General features: G+C 44.6%; 2 pseudogenes; both read left to right on the forward strand.

The window, feature by feature from the left end:
* The first annotated feature begins 11,164 nt into the window (after nucleotides 1-11,164).
* LOC146783928 (5S ribosomal RNA) lies at nucleotides 11,165-11,284 on the forward strand (annotated as a pseudogene).
* A 108-nt stretch (nucleotides 11,285-11,392) lies between these two features.
* Nucleotides 11,393-11,512, forward strand: LOC146783929 (5S ribosomal RNA; annotated as a pseudogene).
* Nucleotides 11,513-12,123: the final 611 nt, after the last annotated feature.

The following is a 12,123-nucleotide window of genomic DNA, read 5'->3' on the forward strand; positions in this document are numbered from 1 at the left end:
AGCATTGTACCTGCTGTAAAAGTTTGTCTTGTTTTGGGCTGGAGGTTCCCAGAGGACCTTTACTTGAGCCAGAGCCAGGCATCTGGCTCAACCCTGGCTCGAACATTTAGTGGCTCGTCCACCACTTCATGTGGGCTTAACTCTACCAGCCTCTGAGGAACGGATACTGGGACCTCTGATTTCTTTCAAATACTTGGATACCACAGGAGTTATTTACTAATGTTTTACGTGGGCGCTTGTGTATCATAACATGGTACAAAGAGACAAAAATATGCTTTGATTTACCTACTATCAAAAAGTACAGTTCTGCACTAGTGTCCTTGCAACTCTTAGTAAACCTAGGTCAACAAGTGATCAACCTTCTGGAACGGCGTTGGTGCACTGCAGTTAAATCAGGGTGTTTCTGTAGCGCCCTCCAGTGGATTTCATACTGTAGCTAGAGTTAGGGGCAGTGGAGCAGCACTAGTGCTCTGAAGGTCAGACCGGTGTCACTTGTGATGACAGCTGTTGCCACTAGCCAGTCCCATTGCAGTGAAGTAGAGGACCTGTTGTTCTTGTAGGCCCTTTTAATGGTTTGGCTTGACAGCGCTGCTCTCACCAGAGAATTACGTGCGAAAACCAAGAGAGAGCTTTGCCTCGCCTACATGCTGGAAGCCAGGGGTACATGTTTTGATTGGGTAAAAGTTGTGTGGTTCCCCAAAAAGTGCTTGCCCTTTGCACAGCTGTGGCCATTTGTTTATTTATCCAGCTGCCTTAGGTTCAACTTTCAAGGCCAAACAAATGCTATTAAATTGTGTTAGATTGATAACTAGATAAAGTATGGTGTTTTCTCAGGCAGGAGCATCGATGGAGGAGGGCAGTCATTAACCTATATGGATTCTAAGGTCTGGCTTGATAGTACAACTGTCACCTGAGCTTTTAATCTACACCGGTATTATTTTACAGTTATTTGCTTCTATACAAATAAATATCAATTCCAACACTATCTACTTTAAAAATATATATATATCTTTTTATTGAACATAAAAACAAGCTTCAGATCGTCATCAATTACATGTTAGCAGTACAGGATAAACATTACTACAGGCCTCCCCGAACATGGCGAAGAACACTATCTACTTTTAATACTTCACAATACCATATAACACTGTTTTAAAGCCAGACCTATATGGCTTTGCTTATGCTTGTTAAAACCTGCACTATGTTAGTACATGTGATTTATGCAGCTTCTGAGCAGCAACCCTTATTTTAGGTTCTAGCAAGAGCAGGAGCACGGGGTGTGAGTGAAAGGTGGAAGGATAGAGTGAAAAATAAGATAGAAGAAAGTGGTGCCAAAATGACCATTGTAAGATGGCAAAGAGAGTGTAAAAAGGGAAAGGTGGCATCAGACATGAGCAATGGCCTGCATCCTGTTGTCTCTCCTAAAGTAGTAAATCAAAGAAGTATATTGAAGTTAGCTAGCCATCACCCAACTGTGTAATTAATTGATGCCCCTTTCCCCCAGCAGTAGCTGACTGGCCATTAATCTTGGCCGGCCAATGGCCTACAATTGGCTGCATTAAAGACTTTAGGGCTGATTCCCGGCTACTTTAGGAATATTTCATTGCCTATGACTGTATACTTGTTTATTAGCATCAGTAATTGTAAACATGCTTCTGAGATTATGTTGTGCATTACACCTTCTGTGCTGCATCTCCTGCCACCCAATCATCACGTAAACAAATGCTGCACACTCAAAAGCACTTCTGTAAAGCCAAGGCCACTGACATTATGCGGCAGGGTTGACCAAATTTTACAGCAAGATAAGGCAAATTATGCTGCATAATGCTGCATATTTTATGACAGCATTACTTCATGATTTTGTCATTTTTACTCGTGGTAACTCTGTCTGGGCATTAGTTCTAGTTCATCAAACAAATACAGCAATAACCATCTTAGAGATCACCAATCAACTTTTGTGAAGTATCTTCTACTGCGAGGGAACACATTTCAACATTTTGGTAACTTTTGAGCCATTTGAAATAGAAACATTTTTTTCTTTTCGAATCTCCAGAATGATTATGTGGCAGATGATGGATCATGTGGCAAATCAGGCAAATCTATAATTAGACAGAGAATGCAGAAGACGCAAAATCGCACAACTCCAGTGGCTCTGTGTATAGTTCATCTTTGTAATGCACAAAGGACATCCTGCCTGGGCCTCTTTGAGCATCCTGGTCCCGCATGGCACCTGGAGTACCATTCGGAGTAGCTTCTTCCCTCTCTGTGCAGAATGCCAGTCACATTTTCAGTAGAGATCTTAACAGAATTCATAAGGAGGAAGGGACTTAACAGACCACTGATCTTTCCTCCAAATAGTCTTTTTGTTCTGTATCGGGCAAGGACCAGGGATACAGGTTATGTCTTACTCTCTACGTAGAACTAAGAAAAAGACCAAATCCACAAGGTAACAGTGCCACCCCTAAACATGGGAAATACCACTGATAAAATAAATAAAAAGGAGAAACCCAGAGCCTAAATCTCTGGGGATCTAAACAAGAAGACAACTGTTGCCTTGGTTGCCATATTGAAAATGATCCAATAGTGCTGGATGACAACATTTGTGAAATGTAAGCAAAATGAACCTCAAGAAATTAGCAAGGGAATCCAGATACACACTATCTGAGGGCCAAAGGAGTCGCCGTGGTCACCCAGCAAGGTGTCAAACACTGAGTCGCTTTCTCAAAATGATCGATGAGAGCTTGGCCACATCGTAGGTTAAACTTGATGGAAGAAACGATTTATTCTATTTGACAATCTGACAATACCAGTCCAATTTTGCCTCTCATTTTATCTCTAGGTTGAACGTGCTGATGCTTGTTTCGTCTAAAACATATTTAAAATTTGAGTTTTTAATAATATCATTGTCACTCTTCAATTGCTATCATAAAATTTAGGCAAAGTACCAAATCAGAAGGGTAGAAAAAAAGAGTAATTTTCTCCACCATGGAGATGACAGAAGAAATTACAGTGGCTGGTGAATTCGCATCTTCCTTTAGCTTTTTCTCTGGAGATTTGAATACAATGTATTTATTAGAACAATTTCCCTTTTTTTTCCCAAATATCTTTGTTGAAATTTTACACTTTTATTCCCAATACCCAGTCCGCCTCGTCTCCCCCCACCCTACAGAAGGATGAAAATAGAGTACAGTATCATGCTAAAATAAAGGAACCGTCCGAAGCTGGAAGTAAGTAAACAACAATCACCCATCTTTTCAAAAAATTACACCCATCACAATACATGTATACAAATAGACTCCATTCTGGATCCCCCCCAAAACATTTCACAGAAATACATTGCCTGTTCATCATCATTGCCCTTCCTTTCGCTCTATCCAAGTGGCACGGGGTTTCCAAATTTTGCCCCCTTTCTTTTTCACCCTAAGGCCCTTACGCGCATAAATACATTTTTCAAGTTTATACGCTGTGAGGAGCCTGGCCAACCATTGCTGATAGGAGGGGGATTTGTTTCCAGCCATGCTGAAGCAATACACAGCCGGAATATAGTCATAGCAATGCTCATCAGCCCCCTACCTTCCCCAGCCGGGCCACTTTAATTAATACCCAGTAAAATTGGAGCCGGTGTTATAGTTGTTTCTATTGTCAATTCATCTCTTAAAAAACCTCAATCTGCCCAATTACCCCCGTAAGAGCATTGCAGGTTGCAAACACATGAACAATATCGGCCTTGAATAAAGAGCATCACGGGCATTGGGTCCCCTTCCCTGTACCCCACTTGGCAATCCGATCTGGTGTATAGTAGAGAAACAAATATGTTTTTATAAATTAAACCTGTAGCTTAGCAGACATTAAAGCATCCTGAGCCACTGGAAAGGCATGATGAACTGCCTCTACCGGTACATTTAACTTGTTTTCCCATTTTTCTGCCATTTTATCCATATCATCTGCCTTGAGTGTATTCAGGGAGTTGTATACTTTGCCAATACGGGGAGAGACCACCTGCTGCAGCTTTTCTCCTATCTCGCTCTTTTTAGCTCCTTCTCCTTCCTTCATTTTTTTCAGCAGGAAGTCCCTTATTTGGAGAAACTTATAAAATTCTTTATGCTTTCAACTAAATTTCCCTTTAAGTTCCTCAAAAGATGTAAAGCCCTGATTTGTATAAAAGCATCCTATATTAACAATCCCCCTATGGGCCCAGTTTACCATCCAATAATCATTGAATATCCCTGGGAGATTTTCATTATTCTGGAGAGGTGTATAAGAATTTAGTTTCCCAATCCCAAGTAGTCTCCGAATAGGAACCCATGTCTGAAAGGCAGCAAAAAGAGTATTGAATCTGACCCTTTAATACAGCCTTAAATTAGGAAAGGCCAGTTCCCCCGCTCTTTAGGAAGTGTTAAATATTTAACTGTTCTTCTTGGCTTGGTGTATGACCAAATGAATTGTGAGAACAGATTCTCGAATTTTTTAAATCAGAGGTTGGGAATGATGAGTGGGATGGCTCTCATTAGATATAACAATTTAGAGAAATATACCATTTTAATTAGATTGCAGCGACCTATTAATGTCAGATGGGGATTATCCAGTTTACAGAGTGCAGCTTTTGATTTCTTTAACACTGGGCTTAGATTCTCACTGACCACAGCATCAAGATTGGCCCCAATAACTACCCCTAAATATGTTGCACTCCGCACTATTCTAGAATCATTCAGTCTAGTAAATTCATTGAAAATTATCTGTGTTTTTTCTTTATTCAGCGAATACCCAGACAGTTCCCCAAATATTGTTGCTTCTTCTTCTATGTTTTTGATTGCAGGGTCAGACGTAGCCACGGCCACGTTGTCGGCATATGCCACGATCTTGGTGCTGTGGTCATGCAAGATTATTGGTGCTATATATATATATTTTTTTTTTAATAAATTCTTTTTATTAAACCATTTTGACTGAGACACATCAATTACATACTAGCAGGCGACTTCAGTTTCTTTCAGTATCAATTTACACATTTCAAAATATGTTACAAGTAGCATTTCCTTGCGGTTAGGGGGTTTCAAGAGCCTCGTCGTCGGTTCGCTGACAAGGTGGGGGACAGATATCACCTCTATACTGGTTCCAGGCTCCCCATACCCTGCTCCACTTCCCGGGGCTTTCCCTAGCTGCAAATAGTGCTATATTTTAATTCTGATTTAATTTAATTAAAAATGGATCTATATAGACCGCAAAAAGTAATGGTGAGCATGGACATCCATGTTGTGTTCCCCTTGTGATTGTCACCCACTCTGTTAGTTCTCCGTTTATCCCTACTCTTGCTTCCTGGGTTATCATAAAGGGCTTTTAACGCCCCAATAAAGTTAGGGCCTATCCGCTTGCCAGCTACTACTGCCCAAAGAAGCTGCCAGGAGACGCTATCGAAGGCTTTTTCCTCATCAAGCAGGATCGCCGCCATAGGGTCCTCTGATACCTGCCTCGCATCAAACAGTGTGATTAGCCTCCGAGTATGATCCGTAGTGCTTCTCCCCGGAATAAATCCATGCTGACACTGGTTCACCATACCGTCAATTAAGGAGGCCAATCGGGCTGCTGGCTTTTTGCATATCTCTTGGTGTCGCAGTTCATTAATGTGATAGTGGGATAAGAACCTAGCTCCTATATTGGTTTCTTTTGGGGGGGGGTTTCACAATTTTTGCCTCAGCCCATGACTTTGACAGGTTTTCTCCCCGAAAGTTCTGTCTGAAGAGGCTAAACATAATCTCTTTGATTTGCTCAAAAAAGACTTTATAGGATTCCACTGGTATGAGATCGGGTCCAGCAGCCTTCCCGTCTGATAGACTCGTGAGCACTGCAAGCACCTCCTTGCATGTCATAAAATCCTGTAGCTTCTCTTGTACTTCCTTTGTCAGTGGTTCCCCTAAAGCAGTTTTTAAATATTGTTCTATTGCCTGTTGTTTTGGGGATTCTGAGCCAGACGTTTCCTCCTGATATAGATTTTGATAAAACCCGTCAAATGCCACCCTTTTCTTCTCCGTGTCCTGAACCACACCCCGTAATGGATCCCTAATTTGCGTAATTGTACTGCGGACTTATTCCTGTTGGGTATGAACTGCGGATTGGTTTCCTATTTTATCAATAAGCTCGTAAGCCTCCTCTTTGCTACTTGCTATCTTATTGCCTGATTTCTCTAACAGGGATTCCCCAATGGAAGCTTTGGCCAGTGTTATCTCGTCTTGAATGGCCTTTAGATCGTTTCCATGCTGTACTACCGTAACAATCTTTTGCTCTGCCCTGGTTAGTCTAGTATACAGCTCATTCACCCTTTGTTTCTCATCTTTCCCTTTCTTCAAGGATAATTGAATTATCTCCCCCCTAACTGCTGCTTTAAGACAGTCCCAAACAGTTATCAGGGGAGCAGTACCTAGATTTTGAATAAAAAATTCAAGTATCCTAGCCCTCACATGCTCTTGATAGCCCTGATCCCTTAACAGAGTTCTCTCAAAGGTCCAGGACGAAGTTTTAGGTGCAATTCCTGTTATCCCTATTTCTAACACCAACGGGTTGTGGTCTGACAGAAACCTGGGGAATCTATTAATTCTACAGTCTTGTTGTACAGCCGATGATACCAGAAAATAATCCAGCCTACAATGCTTTGAGTATGGGGCTGAGAAATATGGGTAGCTGTTCTCAAATAGTTTAGTCTTGGTCTAAACATCTACTAGCCCATGTGTGTCACATAAATTGTATATGGCTTGCAAAACCCTGGGTTTCCTACCCCTGAATTTGGGGTGCACCTCCCAGTTGTTTGAAAGATTAATATTAAAGTCCCCACTTATTATTATGGGTAGTGGCCAGTGCACAAGCTCATTATTCAACCAATTAAATACCCCTGGATCATCCATCACTGATCCATAAATTGAGCAAAGTGTGAATGATCTGTCCCTCATCAGATTACATCTTGTGATCACCCACCTCCCCATTGAGTCTGTATGAGACTGGCCAAACTGTACTTTATTATTTTGAGCTAGGACCACAACCCCGAGTTCTGGTATCTTGGGTGGTACCTGTGTTAAATTTGAGCCTCAAATTCAAGATACCATTTCTTGTTCCCTCAATGTGAGTTTCCTGTAGACAGATAATGTCTGCCTGCAGTGCCCAAAGTGCTTGGGCCATTTTTTACCTTTTCCTTAAATCATTAAGCCCGCATATATTGATTGTTGCAATTTTCACTACCCCTGTTCCTTTCCCTATGCTAACCATATAGATATCATAGTGCCCACCCTCCTTCCCTATTTGACAATAGGTGCATTTTCTCATACTCGTCTTCCTTCAATAGATCCCACTTTCAACCTTATCCACCCTTCTGTACGGCCCCCTCTCCCCAACCCCTCCCCACCCCCCCAAAACATGAGTAATCAGGCCAGGCCTGAGCGATGGCGAGCGCTCAATCCCCTGCTGCGCTGCCCTCCCACCCGATCCGTGACAACAAAAAAAAAAAAATATAAGACTTTTGTGCCCTGCCCAGTCTAGACATTTGGGCTGTACCTCTACCTTACTTTATGTCCTGACTGACCATCTGAGTCCACCTTCTTGCCCCCTATGTTGTGCTTACATTGGCCCCTGGTTTATAGATAGACACTAGATAGATATTCCTGGGCCTGAATCTCGGAGACAAAGCTACGGATATACCCCTAAACACTGTTTTTAGTCTGGCTGGATTCTGGAGGTATGCTTCGGCCCCAATTTTCGGGAATGGCTTGATGAGCTGCCGGAGGCGACATCTTCGTTCCACAGTAGCGTGCGCGAAGTCCGGTCTGACGAAAAAAGAGATATTTTCAAATGTCTTCTGTTAATTGGGACGAGCCTTATCGTAGATTATTTGCTTCAGTTGAAAATTACCAAAGAAAACAAGCATTGCTCTAGGCTTCTCCGACTCTCTTTGTGCGTTCTTTTTTACCATGAGCGGAGACCTATGGGCTCGCTGGACCTCCATGCCCCAGTCCCATTTGGTCAAGTCCGAAAAAGCACCTCTCAGCAACCTCACCACATACTCTCTCAGGTTGCTTCCCTCCACCCCCTCTGGTATTCCTAGGAAACGTAAGTTGTTCTCCCTCTGACGGTTTTTCTGATCCTCAAGTTTGGATACAGTATCTGCAAGTGCCGCTCCCTGAGATGTATTTTCCACTTTCAGAGCCACTACTTGTGCCTCTAGTAACTCCGTCCGTCCTTCCACCACCATCACTAATCGTTCCGTGATCTCTCCACAGCCTTACTTATTTTACGAATCCCCCCTTGAACTTTTTTGGAGGCGAGCCTAGCCTGGCGACTTTCATTTCTCTTCTCTTCTTGTATCTGCTTTAATGAGGAGAATATAGTGGATAGTGAAGGCTCCTGAGTTCCTGTAGGTGTTCCACCCACTTCTCCAGTCTCCTGTAATGACAATAGGGTGTTAGAATAGTCCCATTTCATTTGTTGGTGGCTGCCCTCTGACCTGCTGCTATTCCTTCCCCTGATCTTAGTTTTTTCCCTAAAGATTTCTTTCTCTGGGTGAGCTGCGAATCCTCCATGGAGCTGCTGTAGTCTCAAGTGCCATCTTTGCTCGATAAAAGGCTCTCCTGCCTGGAGGAATCTGTGTCGTCAGTTAGGGCGAAGTATTCCCACCCTGCTGCGTCTGGGGACAAGGGACCCAAGCGTCTTTCACTGACTATGCCAAGCTCCAACACACTTTTGATTTTGACTTTGTCAGCTTCAGTTAGAGTGGATTATCCCTCCTTTTTATTGCTTTCACTCTCACCTGCATCCACCACCTCTGTTACAATATTGTCAATAGGGTGAGTGCCTCCCCCAGCTTCATTCACCAAGCATCCACCTTGGTCTTTCTCCTGCCTGTGATTTAAGTTGGCCTCTCCCGTCTGGTTATTCTCCTGTTTGTCCTCTGCCTTGACTGGGGGGGGGATTATGTATATTTCCTGTGGGGGGTGTCACTTTTTCCCCACCCCCGAGGCTGGCGCTGTGAACATAGTCTTAATCAGGGGCTGCGACCCCTCCACTGGATGTCCCACCGCAGATTGATTTTTCCTGTAATGCTTCTTATTCTCATCCAGTTTAGGCTTACCAGGGCCTTCTCACTCCATGTCCTTTTCCCGCTGCTGGCAAGGCTCTCTCGGCATCCCTGATAGCGCTCCATGCGCTGTCCCGCTGTCCGCGGCTCCAGCGGTGCATGCTGGAGGACCGTGCGCTTTCCCTCTGCCGGAGCATCCTGCCATCCTGTGTTTTGATTGGAAAGAAGTTGTGTGCTGCCACAAAAAGTGCTTGCCCAGTTATTATAATGTTGCCTTTCTGTCCAGCTGCCTAAGACTAAAGCTTCAGGGGAACACACATATGACAGTGGAATGCTATTAAAGTGTCTTAGAAAACGAGATAATTTATGTTGTTTTTATCTGGCAGCAACCCAGATGGGAGGAGGGCAGTAATTAACTACATGGATTTTTAGGTCTGGCTTGACAGTGCAACTGTCACCTGACCTTTTAACCTCCACCCGTATTATTCTACAATTCTTTGCTTCCACACAAATACATATCTATTCCCATGCTGTTCACTTGTAATGCTTCACAATACCAATCAACATTACTTTAAAGTCAAAACTATGGGCATTGCCAATCTTTGTTGCTTTATTCCACTGGCTTGCTTCCCAGTGAAGGCAGTGTTAACTTGATCACAGACCCAAAGTGTGGTTCACCACATGAGCACAGGTTAAATTGCAGATGCTGCAGACCACACTATTACTCATAATTAATGCACTATATATGCACTCACTCCTTATACCATGTGCTTTGGAAAAATCAGTAATGATAAATAGGGTTTTCTATGGCGCATTCTAAATTGGTTGTATCATTTTGGGACTCTGCAAATAACAGCTGTTACTATTGGCAACACAGTGGTACTCAGTTTATTCATCTTGGAGGGATAAAAGGCAAAACAGGCTCAGCCTGGATTGCAACCTCTAATTGCAGGTTATATGCACATCGTACCCCCTTGAAGAGTCACTATCCCATGGTGAGCAGTAGGGTGAGCTGGAAACCTTTGCACAGGATAGCTTTCTAGCTTGTATGTGAATGCTCTACAGGGCAGGAGTCCAATTAGGATGTTACAACTTCAATAGGTCGTGGGAGGAACTATCAGTGGAGTTCTTGCTGTGGGAGAGCATGGGTGTGGCTGCTTAGGTAGTGCTGGGGGTCCAAAGCCCCCTCTCCCATGTGATTCTCATTTGCCCACCCCTTCCCCTTGTGTGAAAATTATCCTATGCTCAAAAGGTCTGTTCTTATTGATTTATAGGGGAGACAACTATCTTGGGGTTGCCTATGACAGTCCTTGTGGTACCCTCTAATTCATGAAGAAGCAAAGCTTCACCCTAGTGCCTGTCATGCATGTGTGACATGACAGAGAGTGATTGTCTATGGAGTGCAGGGGTTCCAACACTCAGTTCATCCACCCTACGGCTCCCTGTCCTCTAACCCACAGCTCCTATCATCTGATGTGTCAGGTAGTGATCTAACAGTAGAAAGTAGCTAAGAAAGGTGTATAAAGAGAGGCAGGGCATAGGGAGTGACATGCTGGAGTGTACAAAGGGAGGCAGGCTCTAGAAACCACCCATCAGGAGTGTATAAAGAGCTGCAGGGTAGAGCGCACCCGATAGGTGTATACAGAAAGGCAGATTATAGAGTGCACCTGCAGGAGTAGATACATAGAGGTGGGGTATAGAGAGCGAGCATCAGGAGTACACATAGAGAAGCAGAGTGACCGGCGCCCCCCGCGCCTAGAGGCGGGGCGCCCTTAGTAGCGCCACGGGACTGGACCTTCCCCCAGGGCAGAAAAGGGGGGTGAACGAAGTGACGTCATCAGGGCGTGCTGAAAGGCTATTTGAATCCACACCCAGCCATCTTCAGCCTCTTTGTCCCTTTGAACCTCCGGCAAGCTGCAGGGGCACATCGTCGGCGTGGAGGGATTTCGAGTCGGCGGAGTGTTGCGTGTGGCACAGGAGGTTTGAGGGGGCCTAGGCGTAGCAAGCCCACATGGGGTCTGTCGCGATAGTGTATTTAATTAATTATTTCATTTTGGAGCGCGATGCGTCCCGCTGCCATATGCGGGGGACGCGCCGTTGTTTTGCGTGTATTTCCGTGGAGCATACCACCCTGAATGCGCCCGATCTCGCCCGATCTCGGAAGCTAAGCAGGGTCGGGCTTGGTTAGTACTTGGATGGGAGACCGCCTGTGAACACCAGGTGCTGTAGGCATTTAAAACAAAGATGAAACCAGCGGTGGGTGCAAGCGCGCTGGTGGTGTAAAATTAGCATAACATTTTTGATAAAGGCCGTGTGGCGATATGAACCATACTGTTTGATTTCCGTGGAGCATACCACCCTGAATGCGCCCGATCTCGCCCGATCTCGGAAGCTAAGCAGGGTCGGGCTTGGTTAGTACTTGGATGGGAGACCGCCTGTGAACACCAGGTGCTGTAGGCATTTAAAACAAGGATGAAACCAGCGGTGGGTGCACGCGCGCTGGTGGTGTAAAATTAGCATAACATTTTTGGTAAAGGCCGCGTGGCGATATGAACCATACTGTTTGTACTGCGAGGCGTCTCGCTGCGATATGCGAGGAGACGCCCCCCCCCCTCCCTTTTGTTGTCGAGGGTATTCGCGCTAAAGTTTTTCGAATAATAATGCGTTTTTCACATACTGGAGTGTCAGATGCGGGGGACGCGCCGATGTTTCGCGCGTATTTCCTATAAAAGGCAGCGTTTTGATAGGAACCTTACTGTTATTAGTGCAAGGCGTCTCGCTGCGATAGGCGAGGGGACACCCCCCCCCCTTCCTTGTTGTCGAGTGTATTCGTGCTAAAAGTTTGGGAACAATATTGCGTTGCACATAATGGAGTGTCCGGTCGGTTGCCGCGATGCGGCCCGTGGTGAGAGGCAGTGGGTTCGAACAATTTGGCCGTTCGCACCCATAGTTATTGGTGCAATTGTTTGATGAAGCAGCGGCTATACCGCGCTACATCTAGGCATTCGGTGCTTGCCATATTATTTCACCAATTGATCACTCCCCCGCTTACCCACGCAGGCAGCGGGAGC

This window comes from Triturus cristatus, chromosome 11 (genome assembly GCF_964204655.1).
Source record: "Triturus cristatus chromosome 11, aTriCri1.1, whole genome shotgun sequence".
Lineage (NCBI taxonomy): Eukaryota > Metazoa > Chordata > Amphibia > Caudata > Salamandridae > Triturus > Triturus cristatus.